The sequence below is a fragment of the Salvia splendens genome, chromosome 1, assembly GCF_004379255.2.
Source record: "Salvia splendens isolate huo1 chromosome 1, SspV2, whole genome shotgun sequence".
In the NCBI taxonomy this organism is placed as follows: domain Eukaryota; kingdom Viridiplantae; phylum Streptophyta; class Magnoliopsida; order Lamiales; family Lamiaceae; genus Salvia; species Salvia splendens.
This window is the reverse complement of record NC_056032.1, coordinates 35,848,769-35,860,615: the sequence shown is the minus strand read 5'-3', so window position 1 is coordinate 35,860,615 and position 11,847 is coordinate 35,848,769. Positions and strand designations below refer to the sequence as shown.

Here is an 11,847-nt window from a genome sequence, read left to right as displayed (position 1 = left end):
ACACCACGTAAGCCTGTGGAAGCCCGTGGAATTTGATGGAAATTTCTCGTTCTTCTACTTCTACTTGTACATATATATACACCTTGGAATTTAGATCATTCCCAGCTTTTCTTCAGGCCAAATATTTTTCCTACGATAATGAAGAAGTATCCAGTGGTGAGCAAGGACTATGAGGCGGCGGTGGAGAAATGCAAGAAGAAACTCAGGGGTTTAATCGCAGAGAAGAACTGCGCTCCGATCATGCTGCGTTTGGCGTAATTAGTCTTCTTCCTTGTGTATTTCATTTCAACCTATTTTCATCAATCATCCTGCTGCATCTACTCCTTCAATTTATGTATCTGCATCTGAGATCGCATGTGAAAACGATCTCTGAATTGCGATTCTAGTTGACGTCTGTTTGAATCATTGTTGTGCTGGTCGGGCCATTAGTCTTAGTGAGAAATTCCCTTTTAAGGTCGGTAGAGATCGCCTCTTTATAAGGTTGAATTAATATTCATGTTAGCATGTTGATATTCTTGAATCCAGATGGCACTCAGCTGGAACATATGATGTGAAAACAAAAAACAGGAGGGCCATTTGGGACAATCAGGAACCATCAAGAGCTTGCTCATGGAGCTAACAACGGCCTCGACATTGCTGTTAGGCTGTTGGAACCAATCAAGCAACAATTCCCCACTCTCAGCTATCCAGACTTTTACCAGCTTCTTTTATTTGACTATATATATGTAATGACTCTTTTATTTGTTGAGGTGCAGATTTGCGGATGCTGAGTAAACTATATGATGGATGACCTGTGCGTGGCTTCTGGAATTATCAAATAATGGTTACTTTATTTTTGGGGCTATCGTTTTTTTAGTTCAGTCCATGTGGTTGCTTTGCTTGTGTGTAATCGCATCTACTAATTTTTATTAGTAGATGCTACATGTTTTATTTCTGTAGAAAATTTTGAAGTTTAGCTCGTCATAGTCACCTGCAAAATTCTAAATTTTGAAGTTTAACTGGCAAAATGGGCTATTTACGCATTTAGCAAATGTATAACCAGACCCTTACTCTGCCCCCATTTTGCAGAAATCATCCAAAAATCGCCATTTTAATGTTCCAAATTGAGGTGTGTTTGAATTTGTAGCCCATCCTTTCAATGAATACCAAAACATCCTCAAATTTTGCAATCTAGACTTTTTGAAGATTAATACCAATAGTATAAATAAAAAAAATGGCTAGGTTTGGGCCATACCCATACATTCCCAACCGAGCCCATTTTAATTTCCTGTCACTCGCACCCTACATGTTTTCATCAGGATTTGATGAAATCATGAAAGTGACTAGTAAATTCGCTTTTACAACTTAGAAAATCAAGCCAATATTGTAAAAAAGAAAACAACCTACTTAAATACTTCTAATATAGTAGAAAGGTGTGGGAAAGGTTAAACAATACCTTATGCATTAATCAAAGTCAAATTGGAGACATATAAGAGCATCCACAACCGTGCTCTTGCCAGCGAGCACGGTTGTGGGCCCGGCGCCACTATTCCTGTCTGCTCTCTGGCAAGAGCACAACACCCACAGTTGTGCTCTTCCGCAAGGACGAGCACAATTCAATTTAAAATTCAATTAAATAAAAACATTTCCATAATATTAAAATTCATTAAAAAACCACAATAAATATTACAAATTACAAATAAAATAAAAAAGACATAATTAAAATCCTAAAAATTAAAAATTACATAATTAAACTCCTAAAAATTAAAAATTACATAATTAAACTCCTATAAATTAAAAATTACATAATTAAAAGCTAAAAATACCCCGTGGAGGACTACCCATCCGGCGGCACTAACCCCAATTGTCTTTGGAGGCCCAATATCATGGCCTCGTGCGATCGAAGTTGCGAGGGGGTCATAGTGGACCTATCGGCCATATTGAGTTGGGCCAAAAGCTGCCACAACGAGTTGGTGGGGGGTGGAGGTGGCTCATATGGAACGGGAGCGGGAACTGGAGCATCGGCGGTTGCAGTCGTGGCTCGACGGCGGTTGGCCGCCGCCTTCTTCCTTCCTTGCGGTCAGCGTTGGGAACCGCTCGGGCCGGCGTCAGGGCTACTCAAGTTAGCTCCGGCGAGTTGGCTAGCCACTTCTTCGGAGCCGGCGTCGGATAGGGATACCGATCTTGACCGTTTGGAGGAGCCGCTAGAGGAGGATGTTACGCCTCCCATATACTTCGGGTGCGTCTGCGTCTCCTGCCAAACGTTGAGGTACTTGAACGGCTTGTAGTTCATGGATTGGTAGGTGCTCATCGCGGAAGTGATGAAGTCGACCTCGTTTCGGCCGCTCCCTGCATTTCGCTCTTCCTGAAGGAAATAACCATTGAACTTGCCAATTTCATCATTGGCTCGGAAGATGGCGTTGCGCTCGACTGTTCCCGGCGGCCGGTTTTCATTGTACCTGCGAGCGATGCGCCACCAAAAGTGATCGCCGGATTGGTTCGTGCCAACCACCGGATCTTCGGAGATTTCCAAGTAAGCCTTGAACAATTTATCCATCTCCGCCGGAGTGTATGGTGTGCGGACATCGCGAGTAGGAGGAGTCAGAGTATGGGAGGGGGCGGTCTGCCTAGGCTCCGGTGTCCACCCGTATCGCCCTTCGGGGACACCTTGGTCGTCGATTGGGTATGGCCGGTAGCCACCCGGAACGCCCGAACTTTGGGTTTGAGGAGGGGCCGAGTATTCCGTTTCCGGACTAGGAAACGGTGGTGAACTGAACCATTCGGGGTTCCAACCGGAGCCCGGGGGGTTATCGCCGTGGCCAGACATTGTTATGGTGTAGGAGTGGAAGAAAGATTGAGAATGAATATGGGAGAATGAAGATGAGAATGGATATGAGAGAATGAAGATGAGAATTGTGTAGTTTGGTGTGAAAGTGAGGGTATTTATATATGAAAATGTGTATTTTTGGGGGAAATTTTTTTTAAAAAAAAAGTGGTAAAAAATTGTAATAAACGGATATATTTTTTTTGGGAAGTGAATTTTTTTTTTTATTTTTATCGATTTTTAATTAAAATCGATTTTTAATAAAAAAAAACATTTCAAAGGCAACAGCTATGCCGTTGTCCAATCGCGTGCCGCCACGTCGTCTGCTCGCTGGCACGGACGTGCTCTTCACAGCGAGCAGCGCCGTGCCAGCGGCGCGAGCGCAGAGGCGGTGGAGCTGGCACGGACGGACGAACGCCGTCCGTCCACCGCGGCGCATGCTCTAGTGTACGTTTGCAAAGTGACGAAGAATCCACAAATATTCTTCCTTTAAAGTAACCCACTTTTATATAAACTCGTCCCAAACTTTGCCTTACTTTTTCATCTGGAATATGCTCTACCAATTTTAACTTCTTTCTGCACAGATAATTGATTTAAGTTAATATTTTCTTTTTTTATGCTATAATTTAGTAATTCTGCATCTGCGAGTTGGAAGAATATTAATTTTACTCCTTATCTCCTCAAAGTATAGTACCATTACCTATTTATCTTATTGTTAGTACATACTACTATATAAAAAGAATAACATGAGATTCTTCCTTTATACCCTGATTTAATCAAGCCACTATGACTGTGTTATGTTTGGGACACGATGGAGATGGAGTCTGTCAATCCTAGCTACAGATTGTCGAATGTTGGGAGAGGAAAAACAAGACTTGGAAATCGAAAGAGAATTTTATTCACCAGAAACGGAAGATGAAAAAATTACTGAATAAAGCAGAATAACAAACTATTAAAAGCTCAAAACTAACTAACGGCTATTTTCCATCTAACGGTCAGGATTAAACATGACTAACTAAGTACATCCAACGGCTGTTGAAACGAGTTGTTATAACAGCCGAACTCTTCTTCATGTTTTGATCGTTCTCTCCAGACCACGGAGCTGCCGAGCTACCGAACTTGGTGCCGAACTACCGAACTCTAACACCGAACTCGATTAAGCTCGTAACACCGAGCTCTGACACCGAACACCATCACCGAGCTCAAAAACCGAACTCAACAGCCGAGCTCAAAACCGAAGCTATCACAATCTACCAACAAACTCCACCTGTGATAGCGGAGTCACCAGCCAGAACTCCTCCTTTCCAGTCCCACCAGTTTCAAATATAGCAGAAACTTTTCCTTAGGTAATGGCTTAGTCAACATATCTGCCGGGTTTTCTGAAGTGTGAACTTTGAAGACTTTCACATTGCCTCTTTCAATCTCCTCCCTAATGAAGTGCAACCTCACGTCTATGTGCTTACTCCTCTCGTGATATACTTGATGCTTAGCCAAGCTCAATGCACTGTTGTTGTCACAACCAATGCTCACACTACATTGCTTTACACCAAAATCCTCCAAAATCCCCTTTAGCCACTTGCTTTCTTTCACAGCAGATGTCATAGCCATGAACTCAGCCTCTGTGGTTGATAATGCAACCACTCCCTGCAAGCTGCTTTTCCAGCTGATGACGGATCCATACAAAGTAAATAGGAACCCAGACTGAGATCTCCTGGTGTCTAAGTTACCAGCAAAATCAGAGTCACACCAGCCAACCAAAGCATCCCCTTCATGGTCTTCTCCTCCCTTGAACAGAATACCAACATCCGATGCTCCTTTCAAGTATCTCATCAACCACTTCAGTGCAGCCCAATGCTCCTTACCATGGTTGGACATATATCTACTTGTTACTGAAATAGCTTGTGCCACATCCGGCCTTGTGCTAATCATAGCATACATGATGCTACCAATGATGCTAGCATAAGGGATCTGTCTCATCTCATCTTCCTCAGCCTTACATTTTGGTTTCTGGTCTGCAGACAATTTATATTGTTGGCTCATAGGAACTGAGACTTCCTTGATGTTACTCATCTGGAACCTCTTGAGTATTCTCTGCACATAATCAGTTTGAGACAACACAATCTCTCTCTTCTTTCTATCTCTGAAAATAGACATACCCAGAATTCGTTTTGCAGAGCCTAAATCCTTCATCTCAAAAGCATTACTGAGATCAGCCTTAACTTTCTGAATTTCTTTCAAACTTGCTCCAGCCAAGAGCATATCATCCACATATAAGAGTAAGTATGCCACAGCAGCTCCACCTATACTCTTAATGTAGACACACTCATCATAGCTTGATTTCAGAAAACCACTCTTAACCATGTGATCATCAAACTTCTTATGCCACTGCCTACTTGCTTGTTTCAGACCATATATGCTCCTTTTCAACAAGCACACCTTTCCCTCATCACCTGGCCTCTCAAAGCCTTTTGGTTGTGCCATATAGATGGTTTCTTTCAAGTCTCCATGCAAGAAGGCTGTCTTGACATCAAGTTGTTCAAGCTCCCAATCTCTTCTTGCAACAATAGCCAACAAGATTCTGATACTAGTGTGTTTCACAACAGGTGAAAACACTTCATCATAGTCAATACCATGTTCTTGTGTGAAACCCCTAGCAACCAACCTTGCTTTAAATCTGACACTTTTACCATCAGCTCCTTCCAGCTTCTGTTTGAAAATCCATTTGCAACTCACTACCCTTCTACCATTGGGCCTTTCCACCAGCACCCAAGTCCCATTTCTAAGCAGTGAATCAATCTCCTCAATCATGGCTTGCATCCATTTTTCTGCATCTTTACTGTCCATAGCCTCTTCATAAGTGCTTGGCTCTGAGAACTCTATTTCCTCAGCTACTAGTAATGCATAAAACAGGAACTCAGCATCAGAGTATCTCTCTGGTGGCTTTCTGATCCTTTTACCTCGGTCTCTAACCAGCTTATAGCTTCCTGGCTCATTTGGTGTTGCTGCCGTCTGAGTTGGTTGTCCAAGATCAGAGGCATCAGGAAACTCAGATTCTCTTTCATCTTCATCCTGCTGCTCCTGTTGAACTCCCCCAATCTCCACCTCAAATCCAGAACTATCTACTGCAGTCTTTGAATTTTTCTTAAAAGGCAGCTCACCTTCCCAGAAAGTTACATCCCTACTTATCACAACTCTTTCATTTCCTGGCTCCACACACCACAACCGATAGCCCTTCACACCCGATTGGTATCCAATCATAACACATTTTAGGGCCCTTGCTTCCAATTTACCTTGTTTCACATGAGCAAAAGCTTTACAACCGAAAGTCCTCAAGCCATCATAGCCACTATGCTTCCCATACCATCTGAAATCTGGTGTGTCCCCTCCAATGCTGGAAGAAGGACATTTATTGATCAGTTTAACAGCTGTGGATGCAGCCTCTGCCCAGAACCGCTTCTTCATCCCAGCAGCCAAGATCATGCATCTAACTCTCTCAAGGATAGTGCGGTTTACCCTCTCGGCCACTCCATTTTGTTGCGGATTTAATGGAACTGTTTTGTGTCTTTTGATGCCTTTTGATTTGCAAAACTCATCAAACTCTTTGGACAGAAACTCCAACCCGTTATCTGTCCTCAAGCATTTCAAACTCAGCCTTTTCTCTGCCTCAACCTCACTGCACCATGTTTTGAAACAGCTGAAAGCCTCTGACTTCTGCTTCAATATGTAAATCCAGACCTTTCTACTGAAATCATCTATGATGCTCATGTAGTATCTGCCACCTCCAATTGAATTCTCCTGTGCAGGCCCCCAAAGATCACTATGGGCATAATCTAGAGGCATTGTTGAAGAATGTGTGCTGTTGGGATATGGCAACTTCTTGGCTTTCCCTAACACACACTCCTCACATTGAGTTGTATCAGTCTGATCTGAGCATTGCAATACACCCTTCTTGACCAGTTCCTTTATACTACCAATTGCTGGGTGCCCCAATCTGGTATGCCACAGACTCAAAGAATCACCAACCACATTGTGTGCATGCCCTGAGTCTCTTCTCTGAACAGCAGCCATCATGTAATATAGACTGCCTTTTCTAGTTGCCTTCAAGATAGATCTTCCTGCCTTACTAACAACCATCTGCCCACCTTCAGAGACAAATCTGCATCCCTTTCTTTCAAGAGAGCCTAAGGATATTAGATTCCTTTTAACATCAGGAATATACCTAACATCACTCAGAGTCACCATACACCCATTCTCCATCTTCAACTTGATGGTACCTATGCCTTTTATCAAGCACACTTGGTTGTTGCCTAGAATGACAGTTCCTGTTGACTCTTTAATGTCTTCGAACCAGTCCAGATTCGGGCTCATGTGGAAGCTACACCCTGAATCCATTATCCAAGATTCCTTTCCCTTTTCCTCCATCACATTCAAAGCAACAGAAACTTCATCCTCTTCGCAATATTCTGCTGTGTTGACAGCTTTTCCTCCCTCAGCCGCTTGCTTTTTCTTCCACACGAAGCAGTCCTTTTTGAGGTGCCCTGGTTTCTTGCACCAGTGGCAGGACCGAGTTTCTTTCCCCTCCGAGCTTGAAGGCTTAAACTCATTATATTGGTTTTTCTTGAAACTCTTATTCTTGAATTTCTTGACATTGAGACTCTCAGCCTGTGTCTCCAATGCCTTCCCACCTGTCAATCGCAGCATCTCTTTCGCCATCAACGCAGCATGAACCTCGGCATATGTGATTGGCTTATCTCTGCCGTAGATTATTGCATCGCTTAGCTGATCATACGAACTTGGCAACGCATTCAAGACCAGTATAGCCTTGTCTTCATCCGTGATCTTCACATCCACGGACCCAAGATCATCAATGATCTTATTAAAATCTTCCAATTGTTCGACGATCGATTTTTCGGCTACAAAACTGTACGAATACAGTCTCTTCTTCATATAGAGCCTATTGGCCAGGGATTTTGCCAAATAGACCTCATCTAACTTCGCTAGCACCTCAACCGCCGTGGTCGCTTCTTGAACCTCCCTCAGAACTTTATCACTGAGACAAAGAATAACCGCACTGTGAGCTCGCTGTATCATTTCATCGAACTTCGCCTGTGCTTTCTCATCAAGAACTGGCGCATTCTCCTTATCTACCGGAGCCAAAACCGCCGCCAAACCACGATCGATCAGAATCGCTTTCATTTTCATCTTCCACAGACCGTAATCATTCTTGCCTGTGAATTTCTCAGCCTCAAGCCTTGTCGCCATCGAGATCGTTTGAATCGTCCGCAAACCAACCTCCTTTCACCTCTTTTCCCACAGACGGCGCCATTTGTCAATCCTAGCTACAGATTGTCGAATGTTGGGAGAGGAAAAACAAGACTTGGAAATCGAAAGAGAATTTTATTCACCAGAAACGGAAGATGAAAAAATTACTGAATAAAGCAGAATAACAAACTATTAAAAGCTCAAAACTAACTAACGGCTATTTTCCATCTAACGGTCAGGATTAAACATGACTAACTAAGTACATCCAACGGCTGTTGAAACGAGTTGTTATAACAGCCGAACTCTTCTTCATGTTTTGATCGTTCTCTCCAGACCACGGAGCTGCCGAGCTACCGAACTTGGTGCCGAACTACCGAACTCTAACACCGAACTCGATTAAGCTCGTAACACCGAGCTCTGACACCGAACACCATCACCGAGCTCAAAAACCGAACTCAACAGCCGAGCTCAAAACCGAAGCTATCACAATCTACCAACAGAGTCATTGCATTATTTTGTTCATTAGTATGATGACATACTTCCTTTATTACATAAGCAGGCAATATTCTAACACGACAAAGAAATTGCCACCAAACCCAAATAATAAGAGGGTCATATTTTTGTAGTCCCCACTTTACTTTTCCTACTTTCACGTTTTAGAACATGCTTACTAGTGTCAAATATGTAAGTGGTGAGTGGTCTTGGACTTTACTTACTTGCTAATCTATCCTAATATAAAGTGCAAGTTTAATGAAAAGTTCTTATGCCCTTTTTGGAGGGAAAATAGAAAGATGAGGTGTCTTCTATTCAAAAATAATTTTTTAAGGTAAAAACAATATGACAAATAATAGCCCAATAAAATGCTAACTTCTTAAAGAAGTTTTAAAACACATTTAAATAGTGCACTACCATTAAATTTTTTTTATAATTAAGTTATTAAATTTATATATTAATTAGACTTATATTTGAGTTAAATTGGAATTGTGCTAGAGAGTTTACTTTGCCTTCCATTTATTTATGTTAAAATTGAGATTTAATCATTTATTGCAATACTTTTTCTCCGAATTAATTCACAAGCTAAACGACAACACAAATATGTAATGCTTACCATTTCCATCCTATATTTACTCAATTAAAGTTTTTAGTTCTTATATTTTAATTCGCCTCTAATTGAACAATACTACTAAGTTTATAGATTAAACTAAGGAATAAGATGACATTATATATATTTAAAATTAAATCTAACTTATAAAGTTTGTATAACTTCTTAATATAAAGAGTAGTGTAAATTCTCACATTATTCAAAACAAACAAGATACATAAAATATTATCGTTATTTTAAGTGATAGTAGTAATTTACTTTTTATACGTATATGTGGCGGGGAGTAAGAAATTTATTCTTTCCAATATAAAAAATTCATTTAGTCTTTGGCAATGTATATCAAGTTATGCTATGGTCTGAAATTAAAAGAAAGAAATAAACAGTCAACTAAAATGTGATTATTGGATAATACAAATTTTCTAACTTGACTTCTCAAAGAAGCTTTAAATTTATATGATTTAAATTATTCATATATTTAATGTGGATATGTTTAATATTCCATATATTTTTTTCAAATTAATTTTTTATAAATTAAGCTATTAAATTTATATATTAATTTGCCTTTTATTTGGATTAATGACTTGCATAACACTTTCAATAAACATCTTTACTCACACATATTTTCTTTATTTGTATATCTTATTTTAATTAATTCATACTCTTAGATCATTAGTCACACATCTTATTTTTGTCATTAATTTTATTGTTTTTATTTCACTTAGATTATAAATTAAAATTGCATAAATGTTTCATTTACTGGGGAGTAGTAAATCTCATAGTAGATTTGAATATCCTCCACGTGCATAGTAGTAAATCTCCATAGTAGATCCGCCCACGAGCTATGCACGTGCATAGTAGTAAATCTCCATATTTAAATGATATTAAAAAATTAATTAATTATTAATTTATAATATCAAAATAATAATATTAATATTGATAAATAATAATAGTATAAAGAGTGAGGAGCATGAGAGAAGATATTATAATATCACTTTTGGTATTAGTTTTGTCAATACAAAAAATATCCTTTATGACACAAATGAAAAAATAAATTTATTTAGAGAGTATTTTGAGTTGAAAATTGCATCATGTACAAAAAATGTGATTTATAGGTATAAAAAAATGATATAAAATAAAGATGGGCACGTAGTTCACTCTAAGTTTATTTAACTGATATGTGAAGTACAATGTGTCGCATAAGTGTATCATTCAATTGTCACTCACTATAATTGAGCGGCATTTCACATCACTTAATCACCTATTATTATATTAAATTTGAAATATCAAAATTTTTTATATTGTTATATGTACATGTAAATAAATTCTGTTAAAAGCTTATAATTGAAAATTACAAAAAATATTATTTTCCTAGTTCCTTCTTTCAAGCCTCAAATCCAGCCACAGTTCTCTTTTTTCAGTGGTAAAGTTAGCAGCTCTATTTTTAGCCACGCCACACTACACTCTACAGCCTTATTTTCATCCCAAAATATATCAATTCAAATTTTTTCATTTCAACATTTTTATTATTGTCGAATCCCATATATCTGTTTAATTTTTTATATTGGTAAAACAAAAATTTTGAAAATTAATTAATTAAATATGGAAAACTACATAACTAACTTCCTGAATTTTTACAGACTTAAGTATGGGGAATCATATCATTTTGTTCTAATTAACGAGTATTATCAATTTTATTTTGAAAAAAAAATCAATTTTATATTTGGAAAAAATATTAGTACTGTATAACATAAATCTGGAATCCGATTACATAAATAGGGTGCTAAGGAGTAGTAAGGCCATCCACAACGTTGTCTCTATACCGTCTCTTAAACCGTCTCTTAACTACTATTTGAGCACTATTTGAGGGCCCTACTGTCCTTTTTGCCTCCATCTCTTAACTAAGAGATGGAACCTGCAACGCTCCGTCTCTTAACCGTCTCTATACCGTCTCTTAATTACTATTCATTCAATTTAATTTATAATTTTTTTAAAACCCAATTCAATTTAAACAAACACACTTTATTAAAATTAAAACAAAATAAAAAAAAAACACAAAATAAAAAAACACAAAAAAAAACACACAAAATAAAAAAACACACAAAATAAAAAAAAAACTAATCGGAAGGGCTAATCATCCTCCGGAGGCGGTCGAGGTTGAGGGGGAGTCGGAAGGCCAAGTTGTGCTGCCATATGCATCAAGGTCAAAATTGGGTGGTTGGTACCCCCGGCGTCGCCGAACCCTACGTCCCCGGCGTTGACGAACCTCCACCGCCCAATGTGTTGATCATGTTCTCCCAATCGCCGAACGAGTTGAGATCCCACCCGCCGGAGCCGGAGCCGCCATAGTTGCCCTCGCCGTCGCCGGACATCTTGAGTTGGGTTATGAAAATTTCAGTGAAAATTTGAGAGAAAATTTAGATGATAGGAAGAATAGATGTGTAGTTGTGTGTAAATGAGGATGAGTTTAGGAGTATTTATAGAGTAAAAAATTTAATAAAAAACAAAAAAATTATAAAAAAAAAACAAAAAAACGGTAATAATACCGTTACAATTTTTTTTTAATTTAAATTCGAATTTTTTTTTAAAAAAATATTTATTGCGTCAGCACGTGACGACGCCCACTCGCAGGCCGACGAGTGGGCGTCACGCACGACGCCGGGCTGCGCCACGTCGCCTAGGC

General features: G+C 39.2%; 1 pseudogene; it reads left to right on the top strand.

Moving 5' to 3' along the window:
* LOC121804572 lies at positions 1-978 on the top strand (annotated as a pseudogene).
* The last annotated feature ends 10,869 nt before the right edge of the window (positions 979-11,847 follow it).